We start from the raw sequence: 19,060 nt of genomic DNA, 5'->3' as shown, positions 1-19,060 counted from the left end.
ATCAATTAAGAGTGTTGCCCTATAGGTATGACCTAGGGGATCAATGATCACCACCGTCGCACGACGAAATGTCAAACTCTAGTCGACCAATCATTACCGATATATGTTGATCAGTTGACAGTAAAATATTACTTCCCAATTGTATTCTTTATAATGAGACTTAAACATGTGATCATCATGATCAACAGTCGTGATCGCATTATTGTCGGAGTTCACATATTCCAACAGGAGTATGTCGAAGTTTTTGGTACATTGGTTGTAATGAAGATGATTGGTTTGATTCTACCGCGTTCTATGCTGTGGCATTGTCTTGTGTGTTTGGGCTTTTGATTAGCTTTTTTGGGTTTGTGGCCCGAAAGGCCATTTCCACCTTTTTTCACGCCATTCTTTGAGTTGTGAACAAGTTTCTCACTGTTGTGATAAATGTGATGATCTGGGATAAGCATGCTAGTCCATTTGGTTTGGTCTGTTTGCTTCTTACTATTGCAGGCGGTGTACTTTATCAGCAATCGGTTACCGGTGCCAGCATTGCTCCCTCGGCTGTGTCTAGGCAGAGTGATATTGAAAGTGATGGCGAGAAGCTTATTAAGGATGAGGAGGACGACATTTCAGGCAAAATTTCAGGTGTTTGATGTTCTTCGACCTGCAAAACTAATCCTAAGACCGTAAGACGTCTTCTTTACAACGTTGATCGTTTAGAAAATTCTCTCATCTAGTTTTGCAATTCTTTTATCAAATTTATCAATAGAAATGTTCTACATAGAGTTCCACATATATCGTATATTACTGAACTTGGTTAATCTTAATTTTATTCTTGATGGACAGTGTAAACAAAACCAGAAATGGTAGAGTGTATTTTTTTTTTTTTGTTTTTGTTTTTTTTTTGTTTTTTTGGTAATAAGAGTGAAGGGAAATGAGTGAATTGATATATGGGAGTGATGGGGAGGGTGGGAATGAAGTGAGGGACAGTGGTTTCGATGCCGGCCGAGTTCAGGAAGTGAAAGCATGGCTTGTGTCTCAGTTTGATGCTGTTGGTAAAGAAGTGCCCTAATATTCATACTACAGTCGTTGCGATGTACTTTATTTTTGGATTCAATTGACCATATTAGTGTTTTTGAATTCGTTTCGATCTAATTGTGAATGTGTGTATGGTAAGAATGATGAATCAATTAGATGAAGTGGAGGATGTATTTCCTTGTGACCTCAAAACATTTGAGGCATTAATATATTTTCGACTTGTCAACACTGTTTTTCTAAGGGTTCCACAGACAGAGAAAAAGCAATACTTTGTCCCATTCTTACGCTAAAGATTGGACAGGAAATGCCATACTAAAATGAGAAGATAAGGCCGGGAATCCACCTGGTGCTGGTCATGGAAGATCAGATCAGGAAGACGAAACCTAATTCCATATTAGACAGATAAATGAAATATTTTATGTAAAATAAGTGAAATCTTTGTGCTCTTTATTGTTAGCAAGCGAAAGTAAATGGTTGAAACAAAAGGTATATATGTTTGCCTTGCCCCCGACCAACACATGGATTTGATGCAAAGGGCAGATTGTTGCCAATCTTCCGACAGTGGCTTCACTGTTAATGTTCCAAAATTATTTGTGGCAATGCCATACCCATTACATGAATGAAGGTTGAGTTTTATTCCATAATGAAATTAGGAAAAATGATGAACCAAATTTTTTTTGACATATTGATTTAACGTCCATCAATTTTGTGATATGAAATTAATTGTTTTTCACCTGATATGCAGTTATAGTTTGTTTTGTGTGTAAGAATTGCTGAAAGTAGTGGAAACCAAAAACTGTGGTCTGATTTAGTTTTCATCTCATGTATATGCATGTACATGAATGTTTGGTACATTATTTTACATATCAATGAATTTAAGAACACAAAAATGAATATTAATATTGCAAGTTCTATTTTGAAACGAGTTTATGTAAAAATACATCGATCCCAGAATGCTTAATCTCGACTGTATTAAGGTTATCTGAGGCATAGACTGGTTCCTTATGGAATGTGGGAGAGAAGCAACTCAAGCCAAGGATGAGTCAGGGAACCTCATGGCCAGCACCTCTAACGGTCACATGAGTTAGCTCATCATATACTTGACTCCATCCATAAACCTGATCCAGGTCCAAACCAGATTGTGATCAGTAACAAATTAAATGTGATGTATGTTATCAAAGATTTCTCAATTAAATGATAATATAACGTACGGAGTACAATGCATTTGGTGGTATGTTGAACTGCTTGAATTTGGCTATGACTACGTCTGTATGTGTTAGTATTCTAGACTAGATACACAAGTATATTAATTCGTAGTTAAAGAAATTTATCTAGCTAGTTAAAATTATCTATCTAGTAACTTAAAAGAAGTTTATCTAGTAAGCCAAAGATCTGTTCTATTAATGTAAAGGAGTGTATTTATTTTCTTCGATACCTTCCTTAATTTCTGTTCTACTGAATAGTTCTTGTGCAGAAGAAAGCCATGTATTTCATGATCCGATTTAACTTAAATCCGTTGACGTTGCTAAAATAACTTAAAAGAATATATCTAGCTATCTAAATTTATGTATCTAGAAACCTAAAAGAGTGTATCTAGCTAGCTAAATGTATGTATCTAATAATTTAAATAAGTGTATCTAATTAGATAAAGGTATGTATCTAGTAACATAAAAGAGTGTATCTAGCTAACTAAAGGAATGTATCTAGTAACTTACAGGAGTGTATCTAGCTAACTAAAGGAATGTATCTAGTAACTTAAAGAATTGTATCTAGCAAGCTATATGTATGTATCTAGCTAGCTAGAGGTGTGTATCTAACAAGTTAAATGAGTGTATCTAGCAACTTTAAGATATGTATCTAGCAACTTAAACAAATGTATCTAGTATGCAAAAGATTCGTCTCAAGCAACTTAATGGCATCAAACCACCAGGGACGAGTATCCAAGTCAAATACAACTTCTATAATAAATATTTATATAACACGGTCTTATGATTTATGAATAAAAACTGTCCAAATAGAACAAGTCGAAACACCACCATTAAGCAAAAATTTCCAACCTTACTACACACAACAATAATAGCCACCATAACTAGTAGACAATAGTCCATAAATTAAATCAGCAAATCAACGATGAAGTTGAAAAAACATCAAGCAAGAGGACAATCACACTATCTGAAATAAAGAGTAAAAGGCATGTGATGACATATTTGTAGGACAGACATTCTTTTAATACGGAGTTATCAATTTTGTTAAAAATTGCCGACAATATCGCACTCCATATCATAAATCGTCGGGCGACGTCGTCGACCAACACAGATTGCCACAATGAATTGCGGAGCCACCACCGTCGTGACCACCGTCACTAGTATACTCGAATTTCGCCGACCGAATGTCTTCAAATTCGAAATTTTACAACCAGGACACAAAGTAGTATTATTTCAATAAAATCACAAAGCGTCAGCATCACCCCGAACCGCCGGCACGATACCACAACACATGCATAGACGATGCCGACTACTTATTTTGAGCACATAACATACATTGTTAACTCAAAATATTCCACAGAAGCATCAAATGCTACAACTATTTCGAATTTGTTGGAGAGATGTAATACTACGATTTTATGTGTCTGAGGGTACTCTATCGAGTAGGGCTTACTCTGTCGAGTAAGTTGTATTTTATGCAAAACAGTAGTCTGCCTGTAGGGTACTCGATCGAGTAAGGGTCACTCAATCGAGTAAGTGACTTACTCGATCGAGTAAGTCGGTTTACGGGTGATTTGCGACGGGTTTGTTAATAATGCGGATTAATATATATTAAGTTCTGTCATCTTCTTTAAACACTTTTGCAAAACCTAAATCACAGTCAAGAGAGATTTCAAGTTATGTTCTCCTGTTCCTTCGCATTATTAGCAAATCCCGGAGTTAGAAGTAACGGTTTCCGTTGTTCTTTATAGCGTTGTGATCCTTGCGTCGTGGGTAAGTTCTACATATCATTTTTATATCATTTGGTTAATGTTGGTTAAACCCTAATTTGGGGATTTGGGGGTTTTTATGATTATGTGGTCACGGTAGTGATAATATGTGTGTATGTTTAGGAGAAGGCTTTGTTGAGGAGAGATTCTGAGTCAGCTATGTGATCGTCTGATTTTTTGTTGTTTTCCAGGTAGGGTTTCCCTACTCGGTATCAATTACATGATGTGTGTGGTGGTTATATTGTGGTTATTGATTAGTTATATTGCCGGTGATTGTGACGGTTGTTGGTTTATATCGTTGATTGTTGTTGTTGTATAACTGTCTGTGATATTCGGGGCGCGTCCTTGGCTGAGTGGAGTCACTTGCGGGAGTGGCTTCACAACCTTGGTTCGCCTCCTGTGGAACCCGCCACAGGAGGGATGTGCACATTAAGGAAACTTGGGTTTATCGCTCAGTGGTTGATGAGCGGGGATTTGGTGGGTACAGCTACGGTCCCCCACTGGCGGTGTGGAGTACTTGTTGCGATGGGTACTCTGGCAGGACTACACACTTTAGTGTATAATCAGTTGTGTGGAGATTGATTATGGAGACTAATGTGTTGATTGAGTTGTTTGGCATTTGTTTCACTCTGGTTTATATCGTGTAATTAGTACTGGTCCCGTTTAATTGTTTTAAAAACTGTGGTGATCCATTCGGGGATAGTGAGCAGTTATTGAGCAGGTATGATATGACGCATATGGGATAGTTGGGATGAGTAATCACGTGGCTGTTAGAAGAGTCTTCCGCTGTGTCAGACGATGTCTTATAGTTGTGATAGTTCTGCTAGTGGACATTTTGAGTACTTTGTATTTTAGTTAACAGTTTTGGGTTTTGAACATGTAATCACTTAAAACGTATTTTATCTTTAAGTTATGTTTCTTCATTGTCTTATGATTATCATTGCCTCGGGTAACCGAGATGGTGACGTTTTTATACCTAAGTGGTCCTGGTAAGGCACTTGGAGTATGGGGGTGTCACAAAATGGTATCAGAGCGATGATCCTGAAACGTGTAACTAACGAACCTAATGAACATTGGGAGTCAAATTAAAATGAACCCGGGGTAAAAGTTGTAGGAGCTAATGCAAAGGCTTGGGAGACGTCCTAAAGTCGCGAACTCGCTCTACAATTTTGAACCGGTCACATGGGGTACGTGTCGGAATCGTTATGTGTTACCTTCTTGTTTATGTATATCTATATAATAACATGTGGTGTGAATCGGTGGATGCATGAACGTGGAGGATACGGGTGTGGAATAAAGAAAAAGGAATGATGAGTATGTGATTTGTATGTTGGATGAAAGAAGCATGTTGTTTGTTTTATAACGTGGCATGTTAGAAATACGGAAGTAGAGTTGTTTTGCTGAATATATAAAGAGTTGCATATATATATATATATATATATATATATATATATATATATATATATATATATATATATATATATATATATATATATATATATATATATATATTGTTGTTGTTGTTATGTTGGTAGTATAAAAGTTGTATATAATGTTGGGAAAGTAAGATGAAAATGCGGGTAGTGTTTACGAGTCTGCATGGCTCGATCGAGTGGGTCTGACTCGATCGAGTGGGTAGTTTACGTTTTCTGGGTAGAAGCGAGATTTTGGGTGCTCGATCGAGTAGGTAGGGTCAGCTCGATCGAGTGGGGTCAGCTCGATCGAGTATGTGTTAGAAAAGTTTCTGGTCAGATTCTGGAATCGAGGCACTCGATCGAGTAGGAGGGTAACTCGATCGAGTGGCCTCAACTCGATCGAGTGGGTTGAGGAGCTCGATCGAGTGGGTTCTATACAGGTCGTAAACATGTTTTGGGTTATGGTATGAGTGGTTATGTTAACCTTTCTCTTATATAGTTTCAAGATGCCGCCAAAAAGAACCGCCTTGTATGCTAGAGCTGAGAGTATGACCGTGGATGACATAGTAAAGATGTTAGAGCACCAAGATGCTCTTACGGAAGCTTTGAAAAGAGTGGGAAAGGATAAGGATGCTGATCACTCCAAAATCAGCATTCACATAGCTAGGTTCAACCCTAAGGAGTATAAGGGGACTAGGGCGCCAATTCTGCTGGATAATTGTCACAGGGAGATGGAGAACATCCTTGAGTTAATTCATTGCCCGGAGGAGTTGAAAGTGGAACAAGCTGCGTTCTACTTGAGGGAAGCGGCCGGTGAGTGGTGGGATAAGGTTAAAGTGGGTTCTAGGGAGATGTATATGAAGCAGGGGCTACCTGCAATACCTTGGGATGAGTTCAGGTATGAGGCGTGAGTTCGTGCCGGAACATGTGAGGAGTAAGCTGAGGGAAGAGTTTGATGATTTTAAGATGACATCCGATATGACGGTAGCTGAGTACTACCGCAAGTTTAATGAGAAGTCCAGATATGTTGAGGATATGACGTTGAGTGAAGAGAACTTAGCTTTAAGGTTTGAGAAGGGGTTGACCCCCAAGATTATGGAGAAGCTACCGGTGGGAGTTCTTACAGACGTGAAGGAGGTCTATGAGCGAGCTGGGAGGGCTGAGAGGTTGGTTGAGATGACCAAGGAGAGGGGTGCTGAGAAGAGCAAAGCCGAGAGCGAAGGGGGTGGCCAGTTCAGCTACAAGAAGAGTAACCATAATCAGGTGAGAGCATATTCATCGGGCTCAGGGTTTAGTGCTGGGACTTCATACGGGCGTGGCCGTGGTAGTAGTGGTGGTAGTTGGGGTATGACCTGTTATAACTGTGGCGGTGTGGGCCACAAGAGACATGAGTGCACCAGTGCGATGAGTGAGGGTTTCTAGGGACCGTCATAGGGGAGTTTCTCACAGGGTCCTGCACAGAGTTATGCTAGTAACAGGCCGGCTGGGTCATGGAACAACATGGGAGGTCAGAGCAACAACGGTGGGGCTAACAGCAATGGCGGTAATTCTTATCAGAAACCAGCTAAAAACACCAACAACAACCAGGGGTCGGGTGCTAAAACGACTACCTCAGCTAGTACTGTCCAGGGAGGTGGGCAGAAGACCAGTGGCAAGCTGTTTATGATGGAGAAGAAAGCATCTAAGGATGATGCTCATGTTATCACCGGTACATTTCTTGTTAATGGTGTTTTTACCTTTGTTTTGTTTGATTCGGGAGCGTCACAGTCATTTATATCATCGAGTCATGTTAAAAGGTTGGGTTTGAGTGGGTATGAGTTTGTAAGAGAGGAAGTTTTTATACCTTCGGGGGAGTCTGTATCTTGTGGGAGGTTGTATAGAGGTGTGTCCATAATAGCTGGGCAAGTTGATCTACCTATAGAGTTGTTAGAGTTTCCTTAGATGGCTTTGAGATGATCGTTGGGATGGATTGGTTGGGAAAGTACAAGGCTAAGATAGATTGCCATCAAAAGAAAGTTTCTTTGAGAGGTCCTAAGGGGATTAGTGTGTCTTATCGTGGGTTTGTGGTCAAACCCAAAGTTAAGTTGATTGCAGCAGTGACCTTGAAGTCCTATCTGAGGAAGGGATGTCCGTTGATCTTGTGCCATGTGAGGTATCATAGAGTAGAGAGTCCGACAGTTGAACAAATACCAGTGGTGGGAGAGTTTCCAGATGTCTTTCTAGAGGAGATTCCAGGGTTGCCACCGAAGAGGGAGATAGATTTCACCGTTGAGCTGAGACCGGGGACGGGGCCAATCTCTAAGGCACTTTACCGTATGGGTCCTAAGGAGTTGGAGGAGCTTGGGAAGCAGCTGGATGATCTGATTGAGAGGGGATACATTAGACCTAGTGTATCACCGTGGGGAGCACCAGTTCTGTTTGTGAAGAAGAAAGATGGGAGCTTGAGGTTGTGCATCGATTATAGGGAGCTGAACAGAGTGACAGTAAAGAACAAGTATCCTTTGCCAAGGATAGATGATTTGTTTGATCAGTTAAGTGGTGCAGCAGTGTTTTCTAAGATTGATTTGAGGCCGGGATACCATCAGGTGAAGATTAGGGAAGAGGATATACCAAAGACAACTTTCACGTCGAGGTATGGTCATTATGAGTATGTGGTGATGCCGTTTGGGTTATCTAATGCACCTGATGTGTTTATGGATTTGATGAACCGGGTCTTCAGTTAGTTCTTGGATAAGTTTGTGGTTGTTTTTATAGATGATATCTTAGTCTTTTCTAAGACTAAAGAGGAGCATGAGAAGCATTTGAGGATTGTGTTGCATACCTTGCGAAATCATCAGTTGTATGCCAAGTTATCCAAGTGTGAGTTCTGGTTAGAGGAGGTAGCTTTTCTGGGTCATGTGATTTCAAAGAAAGGGGTAGCTGTAGATCCTGCGAAGATTGAAGCAGTTACCAAGTGGGAAGCACCAAAGAATGTGGCAGAGATCAAAAGTTTCTTAGGTTTAGCAGGGTATTATCGACGGTGATGTGATCAATATTTGAGCATATTTAGTCTCCGAATTAGCCTCGTTCCTATGATTTTTAGTGCATATTTGGGTCATTTACTATCTTTAGTCCTTTGTTTTGCATATTCTTTGAGGTTTTGTTTCCTTGGTAGGAGAGGAGTGAAAACCTTGCATTTTCATGGCAAAATAGAGCTAAATTGATCGAATCTAATGACCAAGCATCAAAGAGAAGACAAGACTAGAAGGCCTTTGTACATAATGTAGTAGATGAGCAATGATGAAGAAGATCCTGGCATCCCCGACAAAATCTTGGAGGATTGTTGGAAGAAGAAAAGAAGAAAAGAAGTTGGACTAGGATCCGAGCGTCTCACCTATCGGGACGCCCGTCCAGAAGCTCCCTAGGCCCCTCGTCTAAGCTGCCAGGCCGCTCGTCCAGAAGCTACACAATCCGCTCGTCCCGACCTTTGGACGCTCGGATTGTCCTCCAGAGAAACAAGCCCCCTTCTTTCTTCATTCGGGATACGCATATTTTTGAAAGACTAGCTAAAAGGAGACCCACATCTTTTCTTGAGAGGAGCGATTCCTCAAGGACTTAATCGTCATTTAAGCCCTTAGTAACCCTAATTTGTGCACCTAATCCCCATTATAAATACCCCATTAGTCTAATTAGATTATCATGTTCTTCTTATCAATCTTTAGTGTAGTTTATATTATTCTAATCTCTCTTTAATCTTGTAATCAACTTCTAATCAAGTATTAATATAAATCTCATTTCCTTAATTTCTCTATTGTTCATCTTTTATTTTGGGCAATTGAAGATTAGTTGGGTTTATTGGGAGACTGACAACCTTCCATCAATCATCAAGTATTCTATTATTCTTTGCATTATTATTTTGGAATCATCATTAGGTATAATTCTCTTAATCCCTTTTTAATTATTGTTAATCATCTTCATTTATTCATCATGTTTTGCTTTTTTAATATGATTGACAACCTTGTTAACATGTTAAGCTTGATAATTAGTGAGTAGTTTCCTTAACTAGGGTTAATAGGGAATTAGGGAAAACCAACATGGGGGATGATTCATGCTTAATCTAATATGTTCACATAATTTATTTGCTTGCTTGTTGTGATCTCAACTTATGCACATGTTATGTTTGATGAAATGTGAGCCTATGAATCCTTGCATTTTTTACCCATCACTTACCTTTTCAATGAGACTTGTAAGATATAAACCAACTGGAGTCTCATTAGACTATGCATATATTTGAGTAGGGAGGATTAAGTCGACTTGTAGGTGTTGTACAATCTAATCGATTCGCCTCCGGGACCCAAACCTTCCTAGGATTGTAAGATATAAACCAACTCGATCCTATCACAACAATAATTGCTTGCTTATAATTTGAGAATATGTTTGTATGATCAATTCCCATGAATCCCCTATGAACCCATGACACCCTAGTGCTTTTAATCAATTGTTTACATCTCATTTTAGTCATCTTGCTTGTTTACTTTTATTCTTATTTAGTTTAGTGATCTTCTTATCTCAACCCAAATTGTGACACCCCTAGACACCACTACTTGCAATCGAAAATTCTACATCAATACCCGTCCCTTGGGATCCGACCTTTACTTGCCTCTTTAGTAGTAGTAGAGTTGTTTGCGAAGTTATAAATATTGTTTTGGTCTAGGTGCTCCTAACGACAAGTAACCGAAATATAAGCTCAAAGCGGACCGACAAAAAATGGCGCCCTTGCCGGGGACGGTGTTAACTTGATTTGATTTTCTTTGATTGTTATTAGTTGTGTCTTTCTTTGCCTTGGGGAAGTAAAACTCCTCAAGGTTTGTTCTAATTATTTTCAAGTTGTTCAATATTTTGCAAGATGGATATTATAGATTGTTTTGTTGAGGACCACTTGAGTATACCTTTCTTCAAAGACCCCATGCAAGCATTGGAAGTCTTGGAAGCAAGTGAGGCCAAAAATATGCAATGGGAGTTGGAGGTAGATCTTCTTGAGGCCGCTCTAGCTAACAAAGAACTTACTCATGAGCAATCCGAATTAGTACATAACATCCTTGTGGAAGCATATCAACCCATGGAACAAGAGCAAGCAATCATAGAAGACATCATACAAACCGAAGAGCAAGAAGAATTTGTCATGGAATTTGAGTATGATGAGGTTAGTGAGCTTGAAGAACAAGTTGAGTATGCCATGAGAATGGAGTGTCTAATGGAAATGGAGCAAGTTCTCAATGAACATTTAATGGAGAAAAGTGAGGTACAAGTTCCAACTTTAAAACCCCTTCCCCTAAATTTGAAATATGCTTATCTTTATGAATCTAAGACCAAACCCGTGATTGTTAATGACAAACTTGATGGAAACCAATTGGGAAAAGTGCTTGATGTGCTGAAACAACATGAAAAGGCTATAGGTTATAGTCTAGATGACCTTAAGGGAATAAGTCCCAACTTTTGTATGCATAGAATTCATCTAGAGGAGGACCATAGACCTACCATCCAATCTCAAAGGATATTAAACCCCCACATGGCAGAAGTTGTTAAAGGAGAGGTTATGAAATTACTTGATGTGGGAATCATATATCCCATATCGTACTCTTTGTGGGTTAGCCCCGTTCAAGTGGTACCTAAGAAAGGAGGTACCATGGTAGTGACAAATGAAAAGAACGAGCTAATACCCACAAGGAAGATCACCGGTTGGCGTATGTGTATTGACTATCGAAAATTGAATTCCGCAACAAGAAAAGATCATTTCCTCCTACCATTCATTGACCAAATGCTTGAGAGGCTAGCTTCCAACAAGTTCTTTTGATACCTTGATGGGTATTCGGGATTTTTTCAAATCCCTATACACCCGAATGACCAACACAAGACCACCTTCACATGCCCTTATGGTACTTTTGCATATAGGAGGATGCCTTTTGGCTTATGTAATGCCCCCGCCACTTTCCAAAGATGCATGATGAGTGTCTTCTCCGACTACCTAGAGACCATAATGGAAGTTTTTATGGATGATTTTAGCGTTTATGGAAAAGACTTTGACTCATGTTTGCATAATCTTTCTCTTGTATTGCAAAAATGTGAAGATGTTAGTCTCGTTTTAAATTGGGAAAAGTGTCACTTCATGGTCAATGAAGGAATTGTTTTGGGTAATTTAATCTCGGAAAAGGGCATCGAGGTCGATAAAGCTAAGGTTGAGGTGATAGAGAAACTCCCACGTACCGTGAATGTTAGAGGGGTGAGAAGTTTTCTCGGTCACGCGGGTTTCTATCGCCGTTTCATAAAAGATTTCTCAAAAATCGCAAAACCCCTCACTCAACTCTTACTTTAAAGATGCCCAATTCCATTTCACTAATGAGTGTGTTGAAGCCTTTAATAGAATCAAGGAAGCACTAATCTCGGCACCGATCATTCAACCACCAAATTGGGAATTACCGTTCGAGATTATGTGTGATGCTAGTAACTACGCCGTTGGAGCGGTTCTTGGCCAACGGGTAGGAAGAGCTCTACATGCTATCTACTATATAAGTAAGACTCTTGATTCTTCCCAAGTGAACTATGATACCACCGAGAAAGAGCTTCTTGCCATTGTCTATGCTTTGGACAAATTCCATTCCTACTTACTTGGATCCAAAGTAATTGTCTTTTCGGATCACCGTGCCCTTCGACATATCTTGATAAAGAAAGAGGCAAAACCAAGGTTGTTGAGATGGATTTTGCTTCTTCAAGAATTCGACTTGGAAATAAGGGATAAGAAAGGAGCCGAGAATGTAGTGGCGGATCACTTGTCAAGGATCCAGTTTCATGATGAAGAAGGAGAAACACCGATCAATGACTCTTTCCCCGATGATATCTTGATGGCTATTCAAACACAACTTGAGAGACATATCACCCCATGGTTTGCCGATTATGCCAACTATATTGTTGGAAGAGTACTCCCTCCAAACTTAAACTACAACCAAAGGAAGAGGTTCTTATTCGAAGTAAATAGGTACTTTTGGGATGACCCAAATCTCTACAAGGAGTGTAGTGATGGGCTCTACCGAAGGTGCATCCCTCAATGGGAAATTCAAGGAGTTTTGGAAGGATGCCACTCATCACCTTATGGTGGACACCATGGAGCAAGGAGAACCATTGTAAAAATTCTTCAATCGGGCTTCTATTGGCCTACGATGTTCCAAGATGCGAAGGAATTCATCCTTCATTGTGATGCTTGTCAAAGGACGGGGAATATCTTTTGAAGGAATGAAATGCCACAAAGGGGCATACTAGAGGTGGAGATCTTCGACGTTTGGGGGATCGACTACCAAGGGCCGTTCGTGACATCCAAAGGAAACAAATATATCCTTGTGGCCGTAGACTACGTCTCAAAATGGGTGGAGGCAATTGCCACCCCAACCGATGATGCAAAAACGGTCACTAAGCTCTTTAAGAAAATAATCTTCCCAAGATTCGGAGTCCCTAGAGCAATCATAAGTGATGGAGGAACGCATTTTCACGAAAATAAGCTCACATCCCTTTTGACCAAATATGGTGTTCAACATAGAACCAACTTAGGATACCATCCTCAAACAAGCGGTCAAGTTGAAGTTTCAAATAGAGAGATCAAGCAAATTCTTGAGAAAGTTGTCAATAAGACTCGTAAAGATTGGAGCATGAAGCTTGATGATGCTCTTTGGGCTTATAGGACAACCTATAAGACTCCCATAGGAGCTTCCCCTTACAAACTTGTCTATGGGAAGGCATGCCACTTGCCAATTGAGTTAGAATACAAAGCTTTTTGGGCAATCAAAGCTCTCAACCTTGATCTCAAATTAAGTGATCAAAGGAGGATGATACAAATCCAAGAGTTGGAAGAATTCCGACTACAATCTTATGAGAATGCCAAGATCTACAAGGAAAGGACAAAGTTGCTTCATGACAAGAGAATCAAGCAAAAAATCTTGCACAAAGGAGATAAAGTCGTTCTATTCAATTCCCAATATCGACTCTTTCCCGGGAAGTTGAACTCTAGGTGGATGGGTCCTTATGTGATCACCGAGGTAGGGAAGTATGGAGACTTTGAGATCAAATCGGAAGATGGAAGCAAATTCAAGGTCAATGGCCAATGATTGAAGCCATATTATGAGGGAGCATTCATTGGAGAGGTTGAGGTCACCTACCTCGGGCCTCCTCATCCTTGAAGAGATCATCAAAAGGAGAGTTTGGTGGAGTCCTCCCTAAACCACCACTTGTAAATATACTAACCCTTCTTACTTGTACTTTTAATTTTATTGCATTTCTATCATAAACATGATTCTTTCCATGAGAGTAAGTGAGGGAGGGTCACTAATCATTTTGATGAATGAAGGAACTAATTTTCAAGTGTGGGGAAACATTTATATCTGAGTGAAAGAAAGGCAGGAGGAATTCGAGCGTCCCGAGAGAAAGACGCTCGTCCGAGCAGGAAATCCGAGCGTCGCACAAGGAATCCGCTCGTCCTACGAGAGCTGACAAGCAGCTGTTTTATTCTGACCCGAAATCCGAGCGTCTCAAGTGCTAATCTGCTCGTCTTGTTCAGGACGCCTGTCACATTGGGAATCTGCTCGTCTTGTTAGCAATAATTTCTGGGATTTCTCGATGTAAGAAAATCCGAGCGTCGCACAGAGAAGCCGCTCGTCCTACTATCGCAAGACGCTCATCCCGACCTGTATACGCTCATCCTGGCTACTTCAAAATCCGGAATTTCTCTCTGTAAGAGAATCCGAGCGTCTCCCAAAGAATCCGCTCGTCCCAGTACCCAGAAATCCGAGCGTCTCGATGACGAATCCGCTCGTCCCCCTGCGTCTTTTATTCCCAGTTTTCGCAATCTAATTTCTCCCCCACCACACAATTTGTGACACCTCATCCTTCCTTCCACCTACAATATAAAAACCCCCTCTATTATGACTTCAAAAGATATCTCAAGCACTCATTCACTACACAAAAACAAAAACCCCCAAATTCTAGGGTTTCAAAAAGATTCAAAAGTAAGATCTAATTCACAAAGAGCATCTCCATATTTCAACAAATCAAATTCCAAATCTACAATCAAAGAATGGGACCAATAGGATCTTCATTTAGGGAAAGAAGAAGACCAAGAGTGAGAGGAAGCTCATCTACTTCTCACATCAACACTCTAAGGAGGGAACATGAAGAGATTGTGGATCTCACTAAGCTTGACGATTTTCCAACATTGAGTTTGTAAACGATGTTCAAAGGCTTGTCTTTCACCGACTACTTGGTAAGAATATTCTTCCTACCAAATTTCTATGCCATAAAACATTAAGAAAGCTTGGAATATACCATCAAACAGAAGCCCTTTTTGAGTTGTTCGGTCTTTCTACCTTGTTTCACTTACATGAGCAAACCTACCGACCTCTTGTTCTTGAGTTCTTAAGTTTCTTAAAGATCACAACTTTGAACAAAACGATTTGCATAGAGTTTAGATTGGAGAATGTAACAAGGATGATGACTATTGTTGAGTTTGCAAATGTGCTCGATTTGGATGTTTCGCCTACCCGAACATCAAGACCAAAGAAGTATAGTGTGGCACCATTGTGGAGAGCCATGACCGGTCGAGACTTTTTGTATATCAAGAAATGTTTGGCATTTCACATCCAAAACCCTATTCTAAGGCTCACTTACCGGTTCTTATCCGGAACTATTCTTGCACGCCGAGACCCGACAATTGTGAATGAGCTTGATCTCGTATTCATGGAATCATATCTTGAGATCCAAGGAAGAAGTGGATATCATTTTAATGCACCACTTGTACTCCTTGAGAAATGGGCTAAGTTTCAAAATGGGGACGATGATGGGATGAAGCATATCGTCAATGGAGGACTCATTACAAGACTCGTGAAACACTTCAATCCGAGGTTCAATGAGAACAATGAGTACACTCCCCTTCCGGGAAATACAAGGATAAATTAGGAGCTAATTCTTATGCAACATCATCGGATAACCCACGAGGGTTTTGAAAATAGAATCAAATGGATAACAAAAGGGAGCAATCCCATCTACTTGCCAATGAACGATTTACCGAGAATTTCACCAAGGAGGGGCCCTCTATCCCCAATCCCGTCATACCTCATCCCCACAAATCCGAACCAAGCAAATCAAGCACCACCACAAACCCAACAACAATAAAACGAGCCACAACAACAAAATGAAAAGATCAAGATACCTCCCTACCCTTTTCAATACCAACCATACAATCACCTTAACCCCTTCATCCTTCCTCGAGACGATTTTATGACGGGGATTCTCCAAGACATGCATCTCCGTCAATATGAAGCCGCCGTGGATAGCTACTATGCTCTATACCCACAATTCCACCATTTGGTTCAACAAGGGAAGGTTAGCGAGGAGGGAACGTTTCCCTCTTGGGCCCAAATGGACATTCTCTTCCCAAACTCGGCAAGGGCCAATGAAGGAGCAAATGGGCAAGAAGGCGAAGGGAGTGATAAATCTTGTGGTGGAGATACGGTGGAGCTCAATAGTGAGGGAGATGAGTTTATGGATTTCAATACGAGTGATGCATCCAAAGAAGCTTGGGATAGTGACTTAGAGGGGGATGATGGCGATCTCTAGAGATCTCCTCATAGCTTGATGGAGCAGGCAAGAGGCACCCATCAAGGCTTAAGTGAAGTTTCCTTTATCCCTTCTCTCTTTAATTTTCATGAAAAGAATTTGATGTTTTGATAATTTGTTGTACCATATTTGTTTTGATTTTGTGGAGTCCTAGCAACATTGAAGGACTAACACCTTGGCTTCATTAAGGTGTTCATTATTATTGTTCCCGACTTGTAAAATCCAAAATGACAATCTTTAGTTTCATGCATTGCATTCCATGTGCATAAACTCCCCCGAAATTCATGTTAGAAATAATGTCTATTTTTGTTTGGGGAAGTCCATGCATATGCATTGGGAGCTAATTTAAATTATGCTTTCCGCCATAACAAAAACACATGCATCATGTAGTATAGCTTAGTATAGTTTGCATTTAGTTTAGAAATCATGCATTTTCATTGCATAATTTCCTATCGTATTGGCCATTGAGGACAATGCCCATACTAGTGTGCGGATGGGAAATTATAACTTGACTTTTGTTCAAAATCCAAAAAAAATCAAAAATTTCGAAAAATCCAAAACAAATTGAAAAATTGAAAATCCAAAAACAAGTTCATTTCCTTTGTAGTATAGTCTTGTATATATTGTTTTGTATATATTGTGTTTGTTCATCCTTGTTCACATTGATTGACTACGCCACATCCGAGACATGGGGATATTGAAGACTGCATGGTATGATCTTTCCAATCTCCTTTTTCCTCTTTATGTTAATGACTATGTGGCTTTATTTTGATTGATGCGGTATAAACAATGTGAATTTAGGACTTGCATTTAGATTATTTGGCATATTAGTTGGTAGAAGCATATGTATTAGGTTGTATAAATGTTAGTTGCATCATGGCATGTAGTTTGCATGTTATAAAATTTTTGTGAAACCGTCTATTTGGGAAGCTTGACACGTGTATAGAGGCCCTAGTAGATGTTTTTTCTTCATAAGACTTTGCTTGTTAGAATACTTGTAAAACACTCTAGGATGTGTCATGCTAGTATCCTTTGACCCATGGATTAAGGCCTAGTCAAGAGTACCTTGTGGCGTGATAACTCCTTGGCTACCGTTTATTCCAAGGTGACCTTGAAACCATGAAACCATCATTCATCCATGTTCTACCATATATTTTGTCATCAAAGGGAATGGGCACAAAATTTTTTCAAATTTGAGTTCAAGAAGTGAAATGAAAAGCCAAAAAGTTTGCAAATGCATCAAAAGAAAAGAGGAGTAACAAAATTGAAAACTCCTATGCATCAAAAATAAGGCATCCTCGTTATAATTGGGGTGACTTTGAAAATGTTCAAAAGAAAATACAAAAAGTTGAAAGTTGTCAAGTATTGAAATGCCAAACATCAAAAAGAAATGGCAAAAAGAAAAATGTTCTCAAATGTTATATGCCACAAGAAATTGGGGGAAAAACAACAACAAAAACAAACTCCCAAATGAAACTCAATTACTACTGATCCCTTTATCCATCATATCCACTTGTGTGCATGGTACAAAGGGGACGACCCTTCTTCTTGTCCTGGCAAGAAGGGGAATTCCGCGATCCTCCAGTGTTTCTAACACCATAGGGAGTCTATTCTTGACAAAAGCATTTAACGATTGAGGACAAAGGTACCCTAGCTTGACACAATTTGGAGGTGATTTATTGGTATCCTTCTAGGCTTAGTAGTTTGAAGAAACCATATCTATGAAGGAGTGTGAACCCTTGAATTGCTTCCCCTTTAGATAATTTCCGCCACTTAGATGAGGAAAGTGGCTATTCCTTTTGTAGATGCATCCATTACTTGTTTTGTGTACTTTAATGCTTGGATGTATCGCCATTTTGGCAAGACCCACCTTGCCTTGCAAGAAGGCATCCTACCTCATGGTTGTCTTGTTGTGAGTTGAAGGAGCGGAGTGAGACCCGCTAATTGTCTCATATCGGCTATATTAGTAGGATAGTTTTAATAAGAGTCCTAGTTTTGTCACCTCTTTACTCGGGACGAGCAAAGGTTCGGTTTGGGGATATTTGTTGTGATCAATATTTGAGCATATTTAGTCCCCAAATTAGCCTCGTTCCAATGCTTTTTAGTGCATATTTGGGTCATTTACTATCTTTAGTCCTTTGTTTTGCATATTCTTTGAGGTTTTGTTTCCTTGGTAGGAGAGGAGTGCAAACCTTGCATTTTCATGGCAAAACAGAGCTAAATTGATCGTATCTAATAACCAAGCATCAAAGAGAAGACAAGACTAGAAGACCTTTGTACATGATGAAGAAGATCCTTGCATCCCCGACAAAATCCCGGAGGATTGTTGGAAGAAGAAAAGAAGAAAAGAAGCTGGACTGGGATCCGAGCGTCTCACCTATTGGGACGCCCGTCCAGAAGTTCCCCAGGCCGCTCGTCCAAGCTGCCAGGCCGCTCGTCCAGAAGCTACACAATCCGCTCGTCCCGACCTTTGGACGCTCGGATTGTCCTCCAGAGAAACACGCCCCCTTCTTTCTTCATTCGGGATGCGCATATTTTTGAAAGACTAGCTAAAAGGAGACCCGTATCTTTTCTTGAGAGGAGCGATTCCTCAAGGACTTAATCGTCATTTAAGCCCTTAGTAACCCTAATTTGTGCACCTAATCCCCACTATAAATACCCCATTAGTCTAATTAGATTATCATGTTCTTCTTATCAATCTTTAGTGTAGTTTATATTATTCTAATCTCTCTTTAATCTTGTAATCAACTTCTAATCAAGTATAATACAAATCTCATTTCCTTAATTTCTCTATTGTTCATCTTTTATTTTGTGTAATTGAAGATTATTTGGGTTTATTGGGAGATTGACAACCTTCCATCAATCATCAAGTACTTCTATTATTCTTTGCATTATTATTTTGGAATCATCATTAGGTATAATTCTCTTAATCCCTTTTTAATTATTGTTATTCATCTTCATTTATTCATCTTGTTTTGCTTTGCTAATATGATTGACAACCTTGTTAACATGTTAAACT

At 39.7% G+C, this 19,060-nt stretch overlaps 1 non-coding gene across 1 annotated transcript; it reads left to right on the top strand.

Annotated features, from left to right (window-relative positions):
• Positions 1-1,145: 1,145 nt before the first annotated feature.
• LOC141654096 (small nucleolar RNA Z266) lies at positions 1,146-1,245 on the top strand. The gene has a single exon (XR_012547671.1). It is a non-coding gene; the product is annotated as a small nucleolar RNA Z266 (small nucleolar RNA).
• Positions 1,246-19,060: the final 17,815 nt, after the last annotated feature.

The sequence above is a fragment of the Silene latifolia genome, chromosome 4 (assembly GCF_048544455.1).
Source record: "Silene latifolia isolate original U9 population chromosome 4, ASM4854445v1, whole genome shotgun sequence".
Lineage (NCBI taxonomy): Eukaryota > Viridiplantae > Streptophyta > Magnoliopsida > Caryophyllales > Caryophyllaceae > Silene > Silene latifolia.
The sequence above is the reverse complement of the archived record's forward strand: the minus strand, read 5'-3'. Positions and strand labels throughout refer to the sequence as shown.